Source organism: Martes martes (assembly GCF_963455335.1).
Source record: "Martes martes genome assembly, chromosome: 6".
In the NCBI taxonomy this organism is placed as follows: Eukaryota; Metazoa; Chordata; class Mammalia; order Carnivora; family Mustelidae; genus Martes; species Martes martes.
The window spans coordinates 72290169-72309248 of NC_137893.1; the positions used below are offsets into that span (position 1 = coordinate 72290169).

The 19080-nt window shown below is 35.8% G+C and overlaps 1 protein-coding gene across 2 annotated transcripts in view; it reads left to right on the forward strand.

The window, feature by feature from the left end:
* The window catches only part of PTPRK (protein tyrosine phosphatase receptor type K), a 568933-nt gene that overhangs the window by 311441 nt on the left and 238412 nt on the right, over positions 1–19080 (forward strand). The gene's annotated exons all lie outside the window — the stretch shown is intronic.

Consider the following 19080-nt stretch of genomic DNA (forward strand, 5'->3'; position numbering starts at 1 on the left):
TTGAAGGTTCTCTTAGCAGTTGGTGAAGAAGGAAAAAAAAATGGGTGTAAGTGAGAGATTTATTTTAAAAGGCAGTTTTCACAAATACTATTGTATCTAACTTTAAATCCTTCTCTTTTGTTTGTGTTGTGTGAAGGATAAACATGTGTTTTGTGATTTTAACATACTAAAGTACCTTAAAGTTCTGGTTTTGACTCTCCAACATATTTGACACTGATTAATGAATTTCAGATTGAAATATTGCATTTGTACACGTTTTAGCTATCAGTCCTTTTCAGTGTCTATACCTTCATCTGCAGAGGCACCTGTGTCTGTCTTTATCTAAGTTTGTATTTCTGAGTTTTATGGATAAATATTAATACATATTAATAAAATTGAAATTCTAATGCAATTTTGAAGGCTAACTTACAAAATAAAATGAAACAAAATGATACTCTTTCCCTGTAAGTGTTGGAATTCTGTAACTCAGGTCTTGTAAAAAGCATCTTTTGGCATCAGCAAGCGAGCATGAGTCTTTTCTGAACAGTGGCTCCATAATAAAGAGAAATCAATTACTATTAGAGAACACTGTGGGCTAAAGGCATTACAACTTCACACTTGGTTTTGCAGCCAGGAGAAGGTACTTAGTTGTGAATCAGGAATGATGCAAAAGATGGATGAGGCAGAGTTCAAGGAGCAGTAATGTGAAGGTCCAGGACTTTCGTTCCAACCTGTCTCTGCAGTAATGATGGATAGTTTGGTGGCAAGTAATAATACCAGGTGATGAAAGATGCATCTCAGCATCTTGAGCCACTGCATACTGGCTACCTGTTGGCGTCCTGGGTCATAATGATTCCTGATTTGCAACCAAACGGGTTTGCTGCATTTAGCAGCCCAGATTTTTGGCAGCTGCGAAGGAAACAAGTAGCATATCACACACTCCTGCACATTGTAAATTTAATTACCTCATATTTATGCATAGTAGTTGTTGACAGGATCTTGTAAGCTATGCTAATATGGTAGGTAATTTGTTACCTCCAGAAATCACTTTCCATGTGTCTTCTGATCATTATCATGAAACATGATAAATGATCTAGCCCATGAGGTATAAATGAAAATGAAATGGATAATTGGATTCTATGTCTATATTGTGGCTGGAATAGTTGCAACAATTATAATTAAATTTATCTCATAAAAATGTGTTTGGCAATATTTTAGTGACCTACCACCATCTTGAACCTAAGGTGTTAAATGAAATTACTCTTCAGATGATTATAAAAAGTTTATAACAATTATTTTTTAAAAATAGCCAATACTTTAAATTTTCTCTTTTCTTGCCTTGCTTGCCTATATTTTGAAAGTATCTTGTTTATCTAAAATGCTTTTAAGCATTTGATACTGATAATCTTCTTTGGGTATTGAAAATAAAAACATTCTGTTCTTGCCCTTGCCTTGGCTGAATACAATTGAAGTTGTTTTTATGAATATCTTCTATTATTAGCAGCACATGTCTTCCTGCTGGGTTATGGAAGTGTGCCCTCTTGCTGAATGTGTGTGTGTGTGTGTGTTGTTGTTGTTGTTTTGGTTCTTACATGGGAATGTATTGGAAATACCAGAATAAAATAGAGTTTGTGTTAAATATCATCAGTTTTGCCGTTTCCCTCTCACTTCTCTTCAGTTCACTTTAAATAACAAAATTGTTTTATTATAAACATAAAAGCACTCTTAATTTATTCACGACTTTATTAACATTTTTAAGCAGTTATTATAGGTTAATCATCATATTGTTGCTAATAAAAAATGGGAAGATGTATGATCTTTAGGGTCTTATAAGTCTATATGTAGCTGTGGGAATATCTAGTCTTGAAGTTTTAACATTATACAATGTCTCCTTTTACCCGATACTAATTCCTTCCTCTCTTCTACTTTCTTTCTGTGAGGGGTAAACAAACTGTTTACGCCTCTTCTTTCCATTTACAATGAAAATGGAACTTTTCTGGATTTAGTTAATAGCAAAACAGAAATTTCAAAGTGATCTGGAAATATGGATTTTCTTTTGTTTTTGTTTTTTGGGTTTTTCAAAAAGATTTTTATTTATTTATTTGAGTGAGAGAGAGAAAGTTGGGTGAGAGGGAGAGAGAAGCTGATACTTAGAGCCAGATGCGATCCCACATCTGTAAGATCATGACCTGAGCCAAAACCAAGACTCAGATGGTTAAACCAACTGAGCCACCCAGGTGCCTCAATATGGCTCTTCTTTTAAATGAAATATATCAGTAAGCAAGGCATGACCCTAGAGACCTGGTTTTCCTCTCAAATTTCTTGCTTAAAATTTCTGTACTTTCCATATATATTGGTGATGAAGGTAGCTAGAGCATCAACTCATAAGCTTATTTTAGTAACTGATTGCTATAATGGGGCATAATGAACATGATTAAAACATTCATTACTTCTAGTAAATATAAATTAAGTGAAACAATATAAATGCTTAGTGTAAGTTGTAATTTTAAAAAAGCACTCATAATACATTTACAGGGTGTGAGGTGCTGTTACAGAAGGTTTACATACATTACTTCTCTAGTTTCATGACAACTCTTAATATCCCCAGTTTACCTCCAGGGAACCTGAGGCTCTTAGGTAGAGTTGCTCAGACTATGTGGCTCTTAGGGGCTGAGCCAAGATTGTAACCCAAATCTGACTCTAGAGCTCATGCTCTTTCTTTCACTGCACCACGGTAACATTATACAGTATATAAACTAACTGAATTGAAGCAAGATTTAGATAGATATCAGTAAGAAACAGATTTGTGAGTTTTCTTAAGTTTCAGTCATTCTAATGACTATGTCACTGTGATTGTTCAATTGTCATTTTAGAAATAGTGCATTTACTTCAGGTTGCTTGGCTACTGTTTTTAACCACATCCTGTCCCAACAAAAGTAGCATTATGGCTATAACCTACCATTTTATTTATTTTTATTGTTTTATATAAACTACCACTTTATAGCAGTGGTTCTCGATAGAGGAGCAGGAATATATAACCCTCTTTAAATCAAATACAGGATCTTTAAAAAACTATGGTTCCCGTACATCACTTCCCCAGATTCTGAGGTACTAACTTAAACGTCCACACCCAAGCAAATTTACTTGCTCACTCAACTTAGATCCTAGCAAGCCTAGCAAGGTTTTGTTAGAATCTAGATAACTGGTACATGGGTGGTTTTGAAAAGCTAAGAAACTATTCTAAAATTCCTCCTGCATTCTTCTTCCCCTCTTCCTTGAGCATTCCTCTTGGATTTTATACCAAGAATTATGAATTACTTCTGTATTTCCACAAAAACTTTGGAAATATTTAACATGTCTTTAATAATATTATGTGGTTGTTTGGATTCCAAAGCTTCCCTGATTGTGGGCAGAAAAATAATTCAGAATTCAATAACCTATCTTCTTTCTGGTCTTACAGTGTTTGGTAATCAAAGAAAGTGCATCCAGACTTGCTGTTAATTTCACATGAATATTAACAACTTTAGACAGTCCCCTGGACACCGTTAGCAAGGTGGGCTTTTCTGTGGTCCAACCATCTCTGATCAAATCACATGAATATCTCAGACTCTCTGGCTTATTTTTTATTTTTATTTTCCTTTCTTTGCAGATTACCTCTATTATCTTACTTATTTCAGCTTGGTTGTAAGAGGATTAGAAAACTTTTAATGTATGCTCTGGAGGAAGTTTCCTCTTTCACTTAATCTATTTTTATATTCAAGATAGGGATGTGCTCAGATTCATTATGTTGAAAGTCAAATCATAGGCCAAGTTCCCTTTTTCAAACAACTCACAGAGTAGCTCCATTTCCATGTCCTAGCTCGAGTTAAAATCTAGAGAGATATTATCAGGTGAACTAAGAGTTTTTCTATGAACTGACAGTGGCAATGCAATTGAAGTTTATATAATGTCAAGACACTATTGACTACCTAAAACTGGTATGATTCTAGAATAATGTTAAATAAAAGGAAATTATAATAGATGCTGTGGGAAATGTATGAACTGTGCAAAAATAGTATTAATATATAAATGAATTCAAATAAATAATTCTCAAGAACTTATAGTTACAAAGCAGAAAGTAAGTTTACTTGATGCCCTTATATGATGGAGTGACCTCATGCTTAATATTCAGAGGTGACTGTGGAACTCAACTACTCCTTCCAAGATGAACTTGACCCGTCTTAAAGGCAGGAAGATTTTAATACCCATACTTTTGCAGATAGACGTCCTTCTGAAGATAGGTATTCTAAAATTTTAGAAGTCAAAAGAGCTGATGCAATAAAGTGTAGAAAAAAAATATTGTCTTTTCTGATGATTTAGGTATTTTCAAGAGAAACTGACTAAATTGGATTTGCCATAAATACTGCCTTAGAATTTTAAATCTCAGTTAGGATGAGACTCACATTGTATTGATAGTCCCTGAGTTGTGTGGTGGAGGTGTGTTTATGAGCAGGAGATTTGGACCAATTAGATACACAGTTATCTTTCTCCTTATCTATATTTTAGTTTCTTATTTATGTATAGTGAGACATAACACTGTACATTAAAAAATATGACTTTATAAATGTATAGCTTGATGAATTTTCGCAAACTAAGTATGCCCACAATCCACATCAAAAAGTAGAATATTGGGGGGGGGGCACCTGGGTGGCTCAGTTGGTTGACTGACTGCCTTCGGCCCAGGACATGATCCTGGCATCCCAGGATCCAGTCTCCTTGGGCTCCACGCTCAGTGGGGAGTCTGCTTTTTCCCTCTGAACCTACCCCCTCTCATTCTCTCTCTCTCTCTCTCTCAAATAAATAAATAAAATACTTTTTTTAAAAGAAAGGTAGACTATGGGGGTGCCTCAGTAGCTCAGTTGGTTGAGCTTCAGACTCGGTTTCTGCTCAGGTCATGATCTCAGGGTCCTGGGTTTGAACCTTGCATCAGGCTCTGTGCTCAGCAGGGAATCTGCTTAAGGATTTTTCTCCTTCTGCTTCCTACCCCTGCATGCTCTCACCCTCTCTCTCTCCATCTCTCTCTCTCTCTCAATAAATAAATAAATCTTAAAAGAGAAAAGAATTCTTAAAAAAGAATATTGCTAGTATCCCAGAAGCCCACCTCCCTCCCTTCACATCACTCCCCGACTCCCTCAGGGTAACCACTGTCCCTGGCTTCTAACAGTAATGAGTAACTTAAATCAGTGGAATTCTGTAGTTTATCTGGCTTCCCTCTCTACCTCTGAGTTCATGAAATTCGTTCCTTTTGTTGCATGTGGATCATTTGACATCATTGTTATAAAATCTTATATCTGGTGACTGCCACGGTTTATTCATTTTACTGATGTTAGGCATGTAATTTGTTTTCACTTTGCGCTATTTATAATAGTGGTGTTTGAATATTCTAGTACATGACTTTTGAGGAACAGGATGTACTCGTTTTGAGGGGAGCCTATACCTGGAAGTGGAATTTCCACATAATCGGGTGGGCTAATGTTCTGCTTTAGTTTGTAGTGTCTTACAGAGTTTTTAAAAATTTGTTGTATTAATATGCAGTCCAACTTGAAACATGAGACTTGTCCCATATCCTCACCAAGACTAGGTATTACCCTACCTTCTATTTTTAATTATCTTCTCATTGTTCACTTCTTTCATTTGTTCATAAATGTATTTACTTAGCAGGCATTGATTGCCTAATATGCCAAGCCCTGAAAACACAAACTCAAAAATAAATAATGTAGAATTCTTACCTTCTAGGTGCTCAAGAACTAAAGAGGGAAAAGAAAAAATATTTAGATAAGCCTCAAGAAAAGTTGCTGGCATCATGGCTTAAGGAATGCAGACTTGACCATTGTTCTTTTACTCACCACATAACTGACATTTGAATTTATAAAGAGAATTTACATTTACAATCAGTAAAGTATCTATTTAATATGATGTGCATTTATATGTTAAAATGAACTAACTTTTGAAACAATATTAAAAATATCCAGGCCCAGGCACCTGGGTGGCTCAGTTAGTTAAGTGTCGGACTTTTGATTTTTTGCTCAGGTCATGATCTCAGGGTTGTGAGATCAAGCCCCAAGTTGGGCTCCTCACTGGGCATGGAGCCTACTTAAGATTCTTTCTCTGCAGGGTGCCTTAATCTGTTGAGCATCCCACTCTGGATTTCTGCTGGGGTCATAATCTCAGGTTCATGAGCTTGAGGCCTGGGGCTCCATGTGCAGTGCAGAATCTGTTAAAGATCCTCTCCCTCTACCCCTCCACCCCAAAATAAATAAATCTTAAAACAACAACAACAAAAATTCTCTCTCCCTCTGCCTCCACTCCCCACCCCCCACCCCCCACAGCCCCACTCATGCTCTCACTCTCTTTCTCTCTCTTTAGAGCTTTAACATTTTAAACACATCGTTCTGCTTTTTAGGAGTAATATATCTGATATACCTCTGATTAATTTCTAAACTAATCTTCTGGACCTTTGCCCAGCATCAAACTCTTAATTTAAAACTTGCATGTAGGGGCACCTGGGTGGCTCAGTGAGTTAAACCTCTGCCTTTGGCTCAGGTCATGATCCCAGGGTCTTGGGATCAAGCCTTGCATCAGGCTCTCTGCTCAGTAGGGAGACTGTTTCCCTCTTCTCTCTCTGCCTGCCTCTCTGCCTACTTGTGATCTCTCAGTCTGTGTCAAATAAGTGAAGAAAATCTAAAAAAAAAAAACTTGAATGTAGACAAAAATATACATATTTGAAAATAAAAGCATATGGCTTTGGAACAAGAAATGGTGGCCTTCAGGTATAATAGGGAGATCTCTCAGTTATCAAGTTAAATATGTGTGTCATTTTATAAAAATTTATGCCAAAGAAACATACTTTTTTTCTCCTCTTTATATTATTTAAAATAAATTTTCTTACCCAATTCTTAGTTATCTTCAGTCCACTGATGAAAGTAATGTTTACAAGATACTTCAGTGTCCATGAAAATGCACATTTTATGCATTATTTTTTCCCCTAGCAAATTTTCAGTTGATCTGGCTAATGTTGCAGAAGGATGGAAAATTTGAAGTTCACAGAAAGAATATATGAACAGTCTAGGTCAGTAGCCATTTCATGTCCTTATTTTTAAAAGGCATGATATTTAGTCAAAGTAGAATAGTGAGGTTTCTTGCCATTTAGTAGCAGTAGCTGCAAAAGAAGAGCGCAGCCCCTTTGCTGAATAATTGTGTTACTTATGGTCTCGACACACTTTATTTTCTCTTTCTGTGCACTGGTGGTTCACAACTTGGGCTGCCTTCCAATTTTTATGTTTTATATACTACAGTTTATTTTGATTTTCTGAATGTCCAGATACCCCATTATGGTGTGGAAATAGGGGTGGTCAAAGGGAATGAAAATCAAAGTTCTCTTTCTGGTGGAGCTGTCACACCAGTGTAAAGTGTCCTTTGGCTGGTAACCATTTACATGGTTCAATATCTTTAGAGTGTCACCATCTTGTTATTTTATCAGAGAGGTCTGTAATTATTCTTGTCTACCTATTTCCATTTGATGGTAAAACTAGGTGTGGTGATTTTATTTTTGATGGCACTTCAACTATTGGAGACGGATATTGTCCCCTAAAGGAAAGCTAATAGAACTGTGTGATTAAAATAGGTATTCAGATGTCCTTGTAATTATAGTGACCACATTGATGGCTCTATTTTTACAACATCGCCTTTTTTTTTTTATCATTATGCCTGTACACTCTCAAATTACCCATAGAAACCTGCTTTTCTTGGTTCAGAGACTTCAGTAGAGATGCGCAGAACTCTGTCCTCTAATCCCTGTTCAGATTGCCTGACTTTTACCTGGTTACATCAGGGAGAGTTTCTCTGGAGCCACTAATGGCATCTGGTGAGTTCTCTATCTCCCAATTTAATATGGTTTCACTTATTGGTGGAACATAACAAATAATATAGAGGACAAGGGTAGATGGAGAGGAGAAGGGAGTTGAGGGAAATTGGAAGGGGAGGTGAACCATGAGAGACTATGGACTCTGAAAAACAACCTGAGGGTTTTGAAGGGGCGGGGTGGGAGGGTGGGGGAACCAGGTGGTGGGTATTAGGGAGGGCACAGATTGCATGGAGCACTGGGTGTGGTGAAAAAACAATGAATACTGTTACGCTGAAAATAAATAAAAAATTTAATTTAAAAAAAAAAAAAAGAACATCTAACCGAGTAGGGCACATAATTGTTTTTCGTTTTGTTTTATCTCAAAATTGAGGAAATGCTCTATAATTGCTAAGTTACATCATTTGTCCTTCGGAATAAATCTGTATTGGAAATCTTTACATTACAAAACTGAGTTGCGGTTTAAGCTAATGACATAGTTTCTTTGCTATGAAGATCTTTAAAGTCTCTAAAGATTTATGCTTTTTGAACAAAAAAGCATCTTAAAATTATGACTGTTCTGTGGTTAGTAGTGCATATATAAAGCCTGTTATCTAGAGGAATTATCTATATGACTGAAGTCTTATTCAGTTGTTTTCCCCATGTCATCACAGATTATTTTTTATTAAAAAATGTCAATCTAGCACTTGTATACATAGAAGGATATACCTAGCTAAAAGATGGCCATTCTGTACCCTCCAGAGTCATGTAGAAGTAAGAGATAAATAATAGTTCTCCTGATTAACTTGAGATAAGTAAAGTTTTGGATTTTTACATGCATGGGAACCAGGATCATTGAATGGTATCTCCTGATTCCATGACTGCACTAAGTCATTAGTTCATGGCCATCTGTTGCCAGCTACACATACATAAAAACTCCATGCATTGCTTTGAATTGACTTGGAATAATTACAAAGTATGTATTCATGGTGAACATGTGCTTATTATGTGTTATATTAGAAACAGTCAATGCAACAGATTATTTAGACCCAGGGATCAAGTTGGCAAATGTAGGTTGTGTTTGATTACAATTAGATGCTGGAAAATTCTTCTAATTGCATAGTGCTAAAATACCTTAAAATTTGGAATTTAGGTTCATGAGATTTTTCCATGTTTTTATATTCTAACTGTGGAAGAGTCAGGATATTTTTATTTTTATTTATTTTTATTTTTTAAAGATTTTACTTATTTGAGAGAGAGAGAAAGAGACCACAGCAGGGGGACCAGCAGAGGGAGAGGGAAAAGCAGGGAACCTGATGTGGGGCTCGATCCCAGGACCCTGGGACCATGACCTGGGCCGAAAGCAGACGCTTAACTGACTGAGCCTCCAGGCACCCTAGGATATTTTTAAATAATACTTTTTTTTCTAATTACATTAAACAGATTATATGTACATGTACATATACATGTATACATGTTTGTACTTGTGTGTAGATAGATAGAAGTATCAATCTCATTATAGAGATTATGCAATCGAGTTTTTTTCTTTTAATTTGCTACCTCTTGGTTTATGAGTCAGCCATTATATCTTAGTTCATATTAATGTAAAACGAATATAAATGGTATTACTCTAAGTCCTTCAGCCTCTAACCTAGAATGGAATAATAGCCTGTATAACCTAGGCATACTTACCATGTTATTGTCATTGACAAATGCAGTTCCCCTCCTTTCTCTTGAAAATGTGTGTGTGTGTATGTATGTATATATTATTCTCCTACCTCATAAAGGTGATGGTGAGATTACCATCTATTTATGGTCCTAGACTTGAGGGAACCAAACAGAGTTGAAGGCTTTTCAGGTTTTACTACTTACCTGATTGTTATTCTTGGAATCAACTGGATGTTCTTTCCTCTAAATGCATGAACAGTTTAGCTCTGACTGAACTGAAATAAGGGATTCAGTGCCCATAAGAGAAATCTTCTGTATTAACTTCTGATTCAGTCAAAGGGACCCATAATTTTTATCATAACATGTGTGATTTGCTGCCATTTGGATTGTGGGACTGAAGGATGCTTTTGTAAAGTTGTTTGATCATTGTAGTAATTCCTAACTCTGAACCAATTCATTGCATAGATATTAATGAGACAGAGTCTAGTTTGGGGACAAAATGAGAGAAAAATTCATTGTCCTCTCAGAGTTAAATTATATGGGTCAAAAAGCAAATAAACTTCATTTTTCAGAATCCTTTCACCTTTTCACATCCCCTAAATATGAACTTAAGCTTATTTTTACTTTCTGCTGGCAGATCTAAAATAGCATGCTGCTGCTGTGCCTTTTTATTTCAAGCAGGTAATAAAGTTATTGCTGCAATGTTTTCAAATCAAGATGAATAAAATGCCATGGTAATGCATAGGAGATAAAATTCAGTATGCAAAATTTGCAGTTTCGTTGCTAAAACGATTCTTCTTATTTCAGCACTTTAGGCAGCAGAAAAGAGCCATGTCATTGAGATTAAATACTGTAATTCTACAGATCTTCCAGTTTAAAAAAAAATGAATACATATCACACAGGGATTGAAAGACAAAATGGCTGTTTAATATGAAGAGTGGCCTATTTTCAGAATTTTTTTCCTACCCTGAATTAAATTTTGTTCAAGAAACTCAAGTTCTTGGTCTATTCTGATATTAGTGCCACTGTATATTTTGATAACATTTCTAAGCAATATCGTATAGTCAAATTTTAATATATATAATACTTTTTCTTCACATGGAAAATCCTTTTAAAAATTTATTGATCTGATTTGGTTAAAAGACGAATTATTATGTTTGTAGCTGAGCCTTTTATTTATTTATTTTTTCACAAGCTGGATAAATCATCTGATGCCACTTGGTTACTAAGCAATTGCTTAGAAAATGTTCTTTTGTTCCAGTCAACTAACTCCTTTAATTAAATAGTAACGCTTTGTAGGTGCTGTGTATCAATGTCAGAGCAATCCGCTACCTATATGGTTCAAAGCTCAAGGTGGAAATCCTACATTTTGAGGACTTAATTTCATCATCTGAAAATAAATTAAACAAATTAATAAACAAATATACAGAATTTTACTATTGCCATCTCCAAATGATGGCTCTCACACTGAAATTGTAGACTACATCTTCTTGTATCGAATAGTTAGAATTTATATAGATACGTTTTTTTCTTATACTGGCATGAGCAACTTTTTTTTCTCAAGGTGTTATTGAGCCAGCATTTCATTCTCCAATGATATTATTGAACTTAGTTAGACACTGGTAAATACTGCGAATGTAATGATGAGAAAGTTTTACAAGCACATTATAAATTTTACTGGAAGCAGAGATAAAAGAAAAGGTAAAACCACTCATGGTCCCAAAGTTCGCCCACCCCTGCTGGTAGCTTTTTGGTGTATTTCCTTCTGGTGGTGATGGTTGGTGGTTTTCATTTTTTCTACCATAGGGATATACTTTTTAAAATGCAAGCTCTGGGGGTGCCTGGGTGGCTCAGTGGGTTAAGCCTCTGCCTTCAGCTCAGGTCATGATCTCGGGATCCTGGGATCGAGCCCCGCATCGGGCTCTCTGCTCCGCGGGGAGCCTGTTTCTCCCTCTCTCTCTGCCTGCCTCTCTGCCCACTTGTGATCTCTCTCTCTGTCAAATAAATAAATAAAATCTTTTAAAAAAATTAAAAAAAAATAAAATGCAAGCTCTGATACACGTAAATATTTAACTGTCCCCTGACAGGCATTATATAAACTTGACAACTTGAGTTCTTGAAGTTGGTATGAAATTCTGTTGAAAAGATATACCGTAATTTGTGTCTCTGCTTTCCTGTTGTTGAATATTTTGGTTGTTTACTTTTTTGCTCTTCTAAACAAAGATTTAAATTTTCCTCTTATATTAAATTCCCAGAAGTGAGACTACTATACTTTTTATTTTATATATTTATTTATTTTTAAAAAGATTTTATTTATTTATTTGACAGACAGAGATCCCAAGTAGGCAGAGAGGCAGGCAGGCAGAGAGAGAGAGGGAGGAAGCAGGCTTCCTGCTGAGCAGAGAGCCCGAAGCGGGGCTCAATCCCAGGACCCCGAGATCATGACCTGAGCCAAAGGCAGAGGCTTTAACCCACTGAGCCACCCAGGTGCCCCTACTATACTTTTTTTTTTTTTTTTAAGATTTTATTTATTTGACAGAGATCCCAAGTAGGCAGAGAGGCAGACAGAGAGAGACGAGGAAGCAGGCTCCCTGCTGAGCAGAGAGACCGATGTGAGGCTGGATCCCAGGATCCTGGGATCACGACCTGAGCCGAAGGCAGAGGCTTTAACCCACTGAGCCACCAGGCGCCCCCCTACTATACTTTTTAAATACATCTTTATTTCATGATATTATATTGGTAGATTGTTTTCCAAAAACATTATCAGTTCACTTGCCCATAAGCAAGCTATATCATCAAATGCCATTTAGCTATGCCCCATTAACCATGGTCAAGCCTGTGTGAATACATGATCACCTGTTCAGGGTTTGCAACCTTTTCTTCAAAATTCTGCTCCACTGCCCTGTTGAAAAATAGAAATGGAAGTGATATGATTTTAGGTAAGCCTAAGCCATGGATTGCTGAGGGGAAGTTATTTTTAACATTGTCATTGTGTTTCTCTAGAGGAGGCTGTTGGTGTTTTGGACTGGAGAATTCTTCATTTGGTGGGACTGTCCTGTGCATTTCTTAAACTTAAGTAATTTTTCTCAGCCCACTCAAAACCATTAGCACTCCTCAATCATTTGAGCAACTGCCCTTAAGGAAAAACCACTGGAAGGGAATGAAGAAACTTCTGTTTAGCTCTCCATAACTATTCATGGGTAAAAATACATAGCATTGGGGCATCTGGGTGGCACAGTCAGTTGGGCAACCCACTCTTATTTTCAGCTCAGGTCATAAGGGTTTACACTCAGTGCAGAGTCTGATTGAGTTTCTCTCTCCCTCTGCCCCTCCCCACCGTGCTGTCTCTCTCCCTCCCCATAAAATAAATAAATAAATAAATAAATAAATAAATCTTTTAAAAAATATGTACTATAAACAAACATATATATCACTAAATGAGAGTTTTGCTATTCAATCAAAGTTTTTTTCTCATTTTTCTCATTGTATTTCTACATACTTAACAGAAATCATGTGTATTTATTTCATGGTTATCGGAAGTTTTTGGTATGTGAAGTGTTGTGAGTGTGGGCAGTGGGTCACAGTGCACACTCTTTCTATAGTCTACCATAAGTATACACTAACACTCATCTAATTTTCATGGAGATGATAGTAGATGACAGTAGCACCTTTTAATTGATACTTGGTCTAGGTGCTGGCATAGGAACCCCAGGTTTAACAACATCCAAACTGTGTGTTGTCTAAGTATTAACTTTATTTGACCAGGTCAAGCTTAGGAGCCATCTGAATGATATGACTTGGAAAAAGTATTCATCAATTGGATTGTTGGATTTAAAAAGGGACTTTAATATATTAAATTTTAAGATCACTTTGCTTAAAAAATTTTCTCTTAATGCACAAATTTTAAACATAACTAAAATAGTAGTTTATCTGAAAGATAATTTATAGAATTTACTAATTACATCATTGATATCAGCAAAAAATATGCGATAATAACCAGAAGAGTGAATGGAGAGGGATTTGGCTCCTTAAGGAGTTTATTAGGCCTGGAAATCTGAAGTATCAGGGAAGTCAGAGTGAAAATCATGAAAGAACTATTACTCCTCTCATAATATCTGCTTTGCAGTTCATAAAGTGTGCATTTGTGAGAAACCTTGTACATGAATCTGAAATTTTCAAATGTGTACCTTATGTTTCAACATCTAAGGAAAAATTAAACAAATTGTTGTCATGCATATGATATTAAATGCCCAAAGAAAATGTTTCTAATTATCCATACCTTGCTTTCCATTTCTTATGGGAAGGAAGGTCATCTTCTTATTCATCAACGTTACTATTTCAGGTTTCTTGAACCACTCAGGTACCCTTAAATTATGCTGTTATCTTTTTAGGGTATAATTTAAAATGATTTAAAATTATGAGACTGTAGGTGATAAATAAATGCTTGAATAATTTGGTGCACTGATGTCATTCTTCCTGCTCACAGTCTCTACTGTCTGTCTCCCTTTACTTCAGCATTTTAATAGGTGATGAGGAAGAAAATTAAACAATATGAAGCATGAACTAGTGAATTTTCTTTTTTAACTGGAACTGGATCAGAATTTTGAAGAGGGGGATGATAAAGAAATAGAATAACATTGATTTTGAAGTGATCCATTCAATAATGGATAAATGGAAAATAAATGATAGTAAATAAAATATCTGTCTCCAAGGCAGTCTAATATTGATTTTTACAGGAATTTAGATATGGTAAGGGAACATTCACTCCTGTAGTCATTCGAAGTGGTAATGTTCATCTTTATTTTTATTTCCTTAAAAATATAAATAGCAAAAAAAAAAAAAAAGGCAATGTGGATAAATTATTTGCTTTTGGTAATTTCCACTGTTCGAAACCTAACTGTGAAACTTTCCTAGAAGTATTTTCGGCTCATGGGCTCTAAACAACTGGAGAAAAGATAGAGCTGAGATATTGCCCAGGAAGAAGGATGAGATCATAGTGTGTCTCTTTGGTGGACTGAAAAATGGCCCCAAAGACCACAAAGTCCTCATCCTTGGAACCCATGACTGTTGGCTTCTCGAGAAAAGTGGTTTTTGAAGATGTGATTGAGGGGTCTTGATATGGGGAGATCTTGAGTTATCAGTGTGGACCCTAAGTACAGTCACAGGTGACCTTAAGTAGGAGAAGAGCAGAAGGTAGTGTGAGCAGAAGGTAATGTGAACAAGATTAGAGTGATGTGGCCACAAGCCAAGGAAGGAATACCCATAGCCACAGATGTTGGAAAAGGAAAGGAACTCATTCTTTCCTAGTCACTTGGAGGAGATATGGCCCCATGCCACCTTGATTTTGACCCAGCAATACTGATTTCGAATATCTGGCCTCCAGAACCATGAGAGAATAAATTTCTGTTGTTTTATGCCATCCAGGGAGTGATCATTTGTTACAGTGGCCATAAGGGGACAAGTTCAGTGTCCTTGCCTGCTTTGATGGTAAGAGTGCTAATCTTGAGAAACCTTTTTTTTTTTTTTTAAAGATTTTATTTATTTATTTGACAGACAGAGATCACAAGTAGGCAGAGAGGCAGGCGGAGAGAGAGGAGGAAGCAGGCTCCCCGATGAGCAGAGAGCCTGATGCAGGCCTCGATCCCAGGACCCTGGGATCATGACCTGAGCCGAAGGCAGAGGCTTTAAGCCACTGAGCCACCCAGGTGCCCCTTGAGAAACTTTTAATCAAGCCTTCTTTGATAAGTAAATGAAACAATTTGGAAGGTGATAGGACTGAGAGGTATTTGATTTATTTGTTTGGAAAGGTGAATGTAGAAGTGCCATTGGCCTTGATGTTTACTGGCTTAGTGACTTCTAGATCTGATTTTGCATTTTATTATTTAACCAAATGTTAATAAGTGATACATATGTTTATAAAATAGTGTTGTAATAGGAATAATTGGATGAGGATATAGTTTCATAATGACTTATCTTGATTTCAAGGCACTTTTTGAAATTATCTGAAATAAAATAAATAAAGCGATTTGAATGTACAATTACGATTGTATAATAGGTTTAGATCTAGAGTAATGAATGTAAGTCATTAATTGAAAGTTAATTGGTAACATTGGCAAAGTTTATCCTGTATTTTGGGGATTGCATGCTTCATCTGATACCTAGTATACAATTGGGATTCATTCGTAACACACCTCTGGGTCTGATAGTGTATTAAGTTATGAAGAATATTAATATTGCTGCAGAACAATTACTTGTTCATTTGCTAGCTGATGAAAATTCATGCATAATTTATTGAAATGAATAGAGATTTTATAAATAAGCCTTCTTGTTCTCAAGGGCCTAAAAACAAAAACACATATGCTAATACGAGGCTACTCTTTTCTTCTAACATAAAAAATTTAATATGTAGTGGTATATTAGTCTCATTAATGCTAGATTTCACTCTAGTCATGCTGTTAAACAATGTTATGCTTCTGAGTCTCTCTGAACATTGTCACAGTTCCAAATTTGAGCTACTGCCTTGGCAAGTGCACTTACCCTTATTGTTGACCATAGCAAGTGAGATACAAACCTGATCAGGGTGAATTGTTACCCTTCTTCCAGCTAAGCACCCGATTATATCAAAGTCATTTCTTCATGTACACAAAACACTAGTGATGGCTATTAATTTTTGGTTTTAAAAATTTACATGCTCTCTGGAAAAACAAAGCAAAATAACAGCCAATATGGGGCTTGTTGACACATTTAGAAAAGTCTTTAGCAATTCTTGAAATAATGCCTGGTTTGCCAGTGAAGAAGCTGTAAAGTCAAGAAGGTAAATAACATTTACCCAGCTCTTCGCGGGTGCATTTTGTGAACCTCGAATCTCCTGATTCAAATTTCATTTTCTTTTACATGTCATTTCCTTAAAGATAGAAATGACAGAAGAAATATTATGCTTTACTTTTTCACGTGTTTCTAATAATATGTTTTGTTGTCGCTCTTTCCCTCTCATTTCTCTCCCTGCAGCTCTCCTCTGTTTGCTTCTTATTTTCCACAGCAGTGGTGTGGAGAGTTTGGGTGGATGAGAGTTATCATTCAGTATACGGTTATAGTTCAGGTCTCATAATACTTGCAAATTTATAGATTAACCAAGGTTTGTTATTCATATCTCATTTGACAAATCAGTCCGTCATGTTAAATATGAGACCTCTTCAAGTTGTTGTTCCATTGTGTTGTATGGGAGGCATTGCAGCTTTGGGTTAGAACCCTAGGAAGCTGTGGATTTAGCTTCATTTACTACTTAACTTAAATTAGTCAGTATATGAGCCATCTGGAATGAAAACAAACATTGCACATATGAGGCAACTCAGTTTATTCGCAAAGTACAGACTGCTTCTTAAAATATGTGCAACATTGAGATAGTCTGGGAAGATATTTGCATTTCTTCTATTATGCTCATTTCTCTATTCAGTTTCATTTCAGCTCAAGGTTTAGAAAATATGTCAACTTTCTCTTTCTGTCTACTGAGACTTTTGTAAACTTGAAATATACAAGTCGTTAGTTGGTAAAATTTCATGATATGAAATGTCTGGCTTTGTCTTTCTTTAGCAGATAAATGAAAATTCTGAACTATTTTGGTTTTATTTAAACTTTCTACTTTGTGAGTAGCTTCTCAATTGAAGTCAGTAGTGAAAGTTGGAATAGTTCGCCTTCTACACAGTTTTGACTTTATGTTGTTGAAACAATTTTTAAACCATAAAGAAAAGATATTGTAAAGTTTGTAAATCAGATGTTAAGAATTACTTTTTCATAGAAATGGAAATAATTCTACACGTAGATTTTACATAGTACATACATTATTTTATACAATCTTAGATTTATTTTCACTTTCGTGAACCACAAACTCCTATGATTCTACCAATAATGAGTTTGAAAGCTATTGCCATGATGAGCCATGATTACTGATGGCACTAACTTAATATGCCTCAAATATTTTTGGATAGAAGAAAATTGGTGTTCCTCAGTAGGTGTCTCCACCCATGTTGTTATTTTTTCCAATTTTAATTTTTATTTGAGCATAGTTGACACACAGTGCTCCATTAGTTTTAGGTATATGAAGTAGTGATTCCATAAGGCTCTACTGTGATTTATGCTGTGCTCACCCCAAGGGTAGCTACCGTCTCTCACCATACAGTGCTATTATAATATCATTGTATCTGTTTTCTGCATGACTCTCATTTTAAAATAATGAATTTGTTGTTTTATTGTTACTCCATCTCCCTTGCCATATTATATGACTAACCAATGTATACAACAGACTAGCAATTAGTAGTTACTCAGTAAATATTTGTCATATGAATTTTGGAGGACCATTATTGAAAGTGACTTTAGTATGGTTAGAGATCTAAGCCAGCTATTCTTATTCCTTATGTTAGGGATGTTTGTAACTCAGGGATTCATAAAATGGAAACTATACTTTTTTATACTCTTAGGGTTTAAAAGCAAGTCCTGGGCTACAGCTGAAAACCCTTGCTTCATTTAAACCTGTATTAGAAAGTAAAACCTGTGTCTGAAGGTTTTTTGTTTGTTTGTTTTGCATTGTATGTTACTCCAAGTGTGTGTTGCCATTAAAATAGAAAATCCAGTTTGAAAGATATTGGCTGTCTTTTCATAACTTTCTTCTATTTGCATATTCTCCAGTCCACCCCTACTGAGGGAAAGAAGGAAGCAATGTGTGGTTACATTTAATAGCTTTTCTTGGGGCACCTGGCTGGCTTAGTTGGTGGAGCACGCAATCTTGATCTTAGGGTTGTGAGTTTGAGCCCCACGTCGGGTGTGGAGATTACTTAAAAATAAAATCTTAAAAAAAATAGTTTTCCTCCATATATATTGCTTTATCTCTTAAAACACACACATTTAAAAATAATTAATTGACTTTATTTCTTAGATTTTAGGTTTATATGAAAATTGAACAGAAAATACAGAAAGTTACTGTATATTGCTTACCTTGCCAACAGTTACCCCTTTTTTTTCTGTTTCAAATTTTTGTTTAAATTCTAGTTAGATAACATGGTGTAATATTGATTCCAGGAGTAGAATTTAGCGATTCATCACTAAATGATTCATCACTTACAGTAACACTTACTACTGGTCATCACATGTGTCTTCCTAATGCCCATCACCCACTAGCCCTTCCCGTGCCTGCCTCCCCTCCAGCAACCCTGTTCGTTCTTTATAATTAAAGGTCTGTTATGTTTTGCCTCCCTCTCTTATTTCCCCCCTTCCCATATGTTCATCTGTTTTGTTTCTTAAATTCTACATAGGAACACACAAACCTTTAAATCAGTTTTTGGGCAGTTACCACTTTATGAAAATTAACACTTTATTTTAAAGTCTTTTAGCTTCCCTGAGAAATGTTGTTCAAGAGATTCAAAGAAGAATCTGATCGCAAGGTACTAATTAGAGCATCTTCGTGACTTAGAATTCCCATAGAGGGACCGCATAGACAGAGCTAGAGCAATAGAGTCCTTCATAAAGTCCAGTATCAAATTCACCTGCATCATTGTTAAAT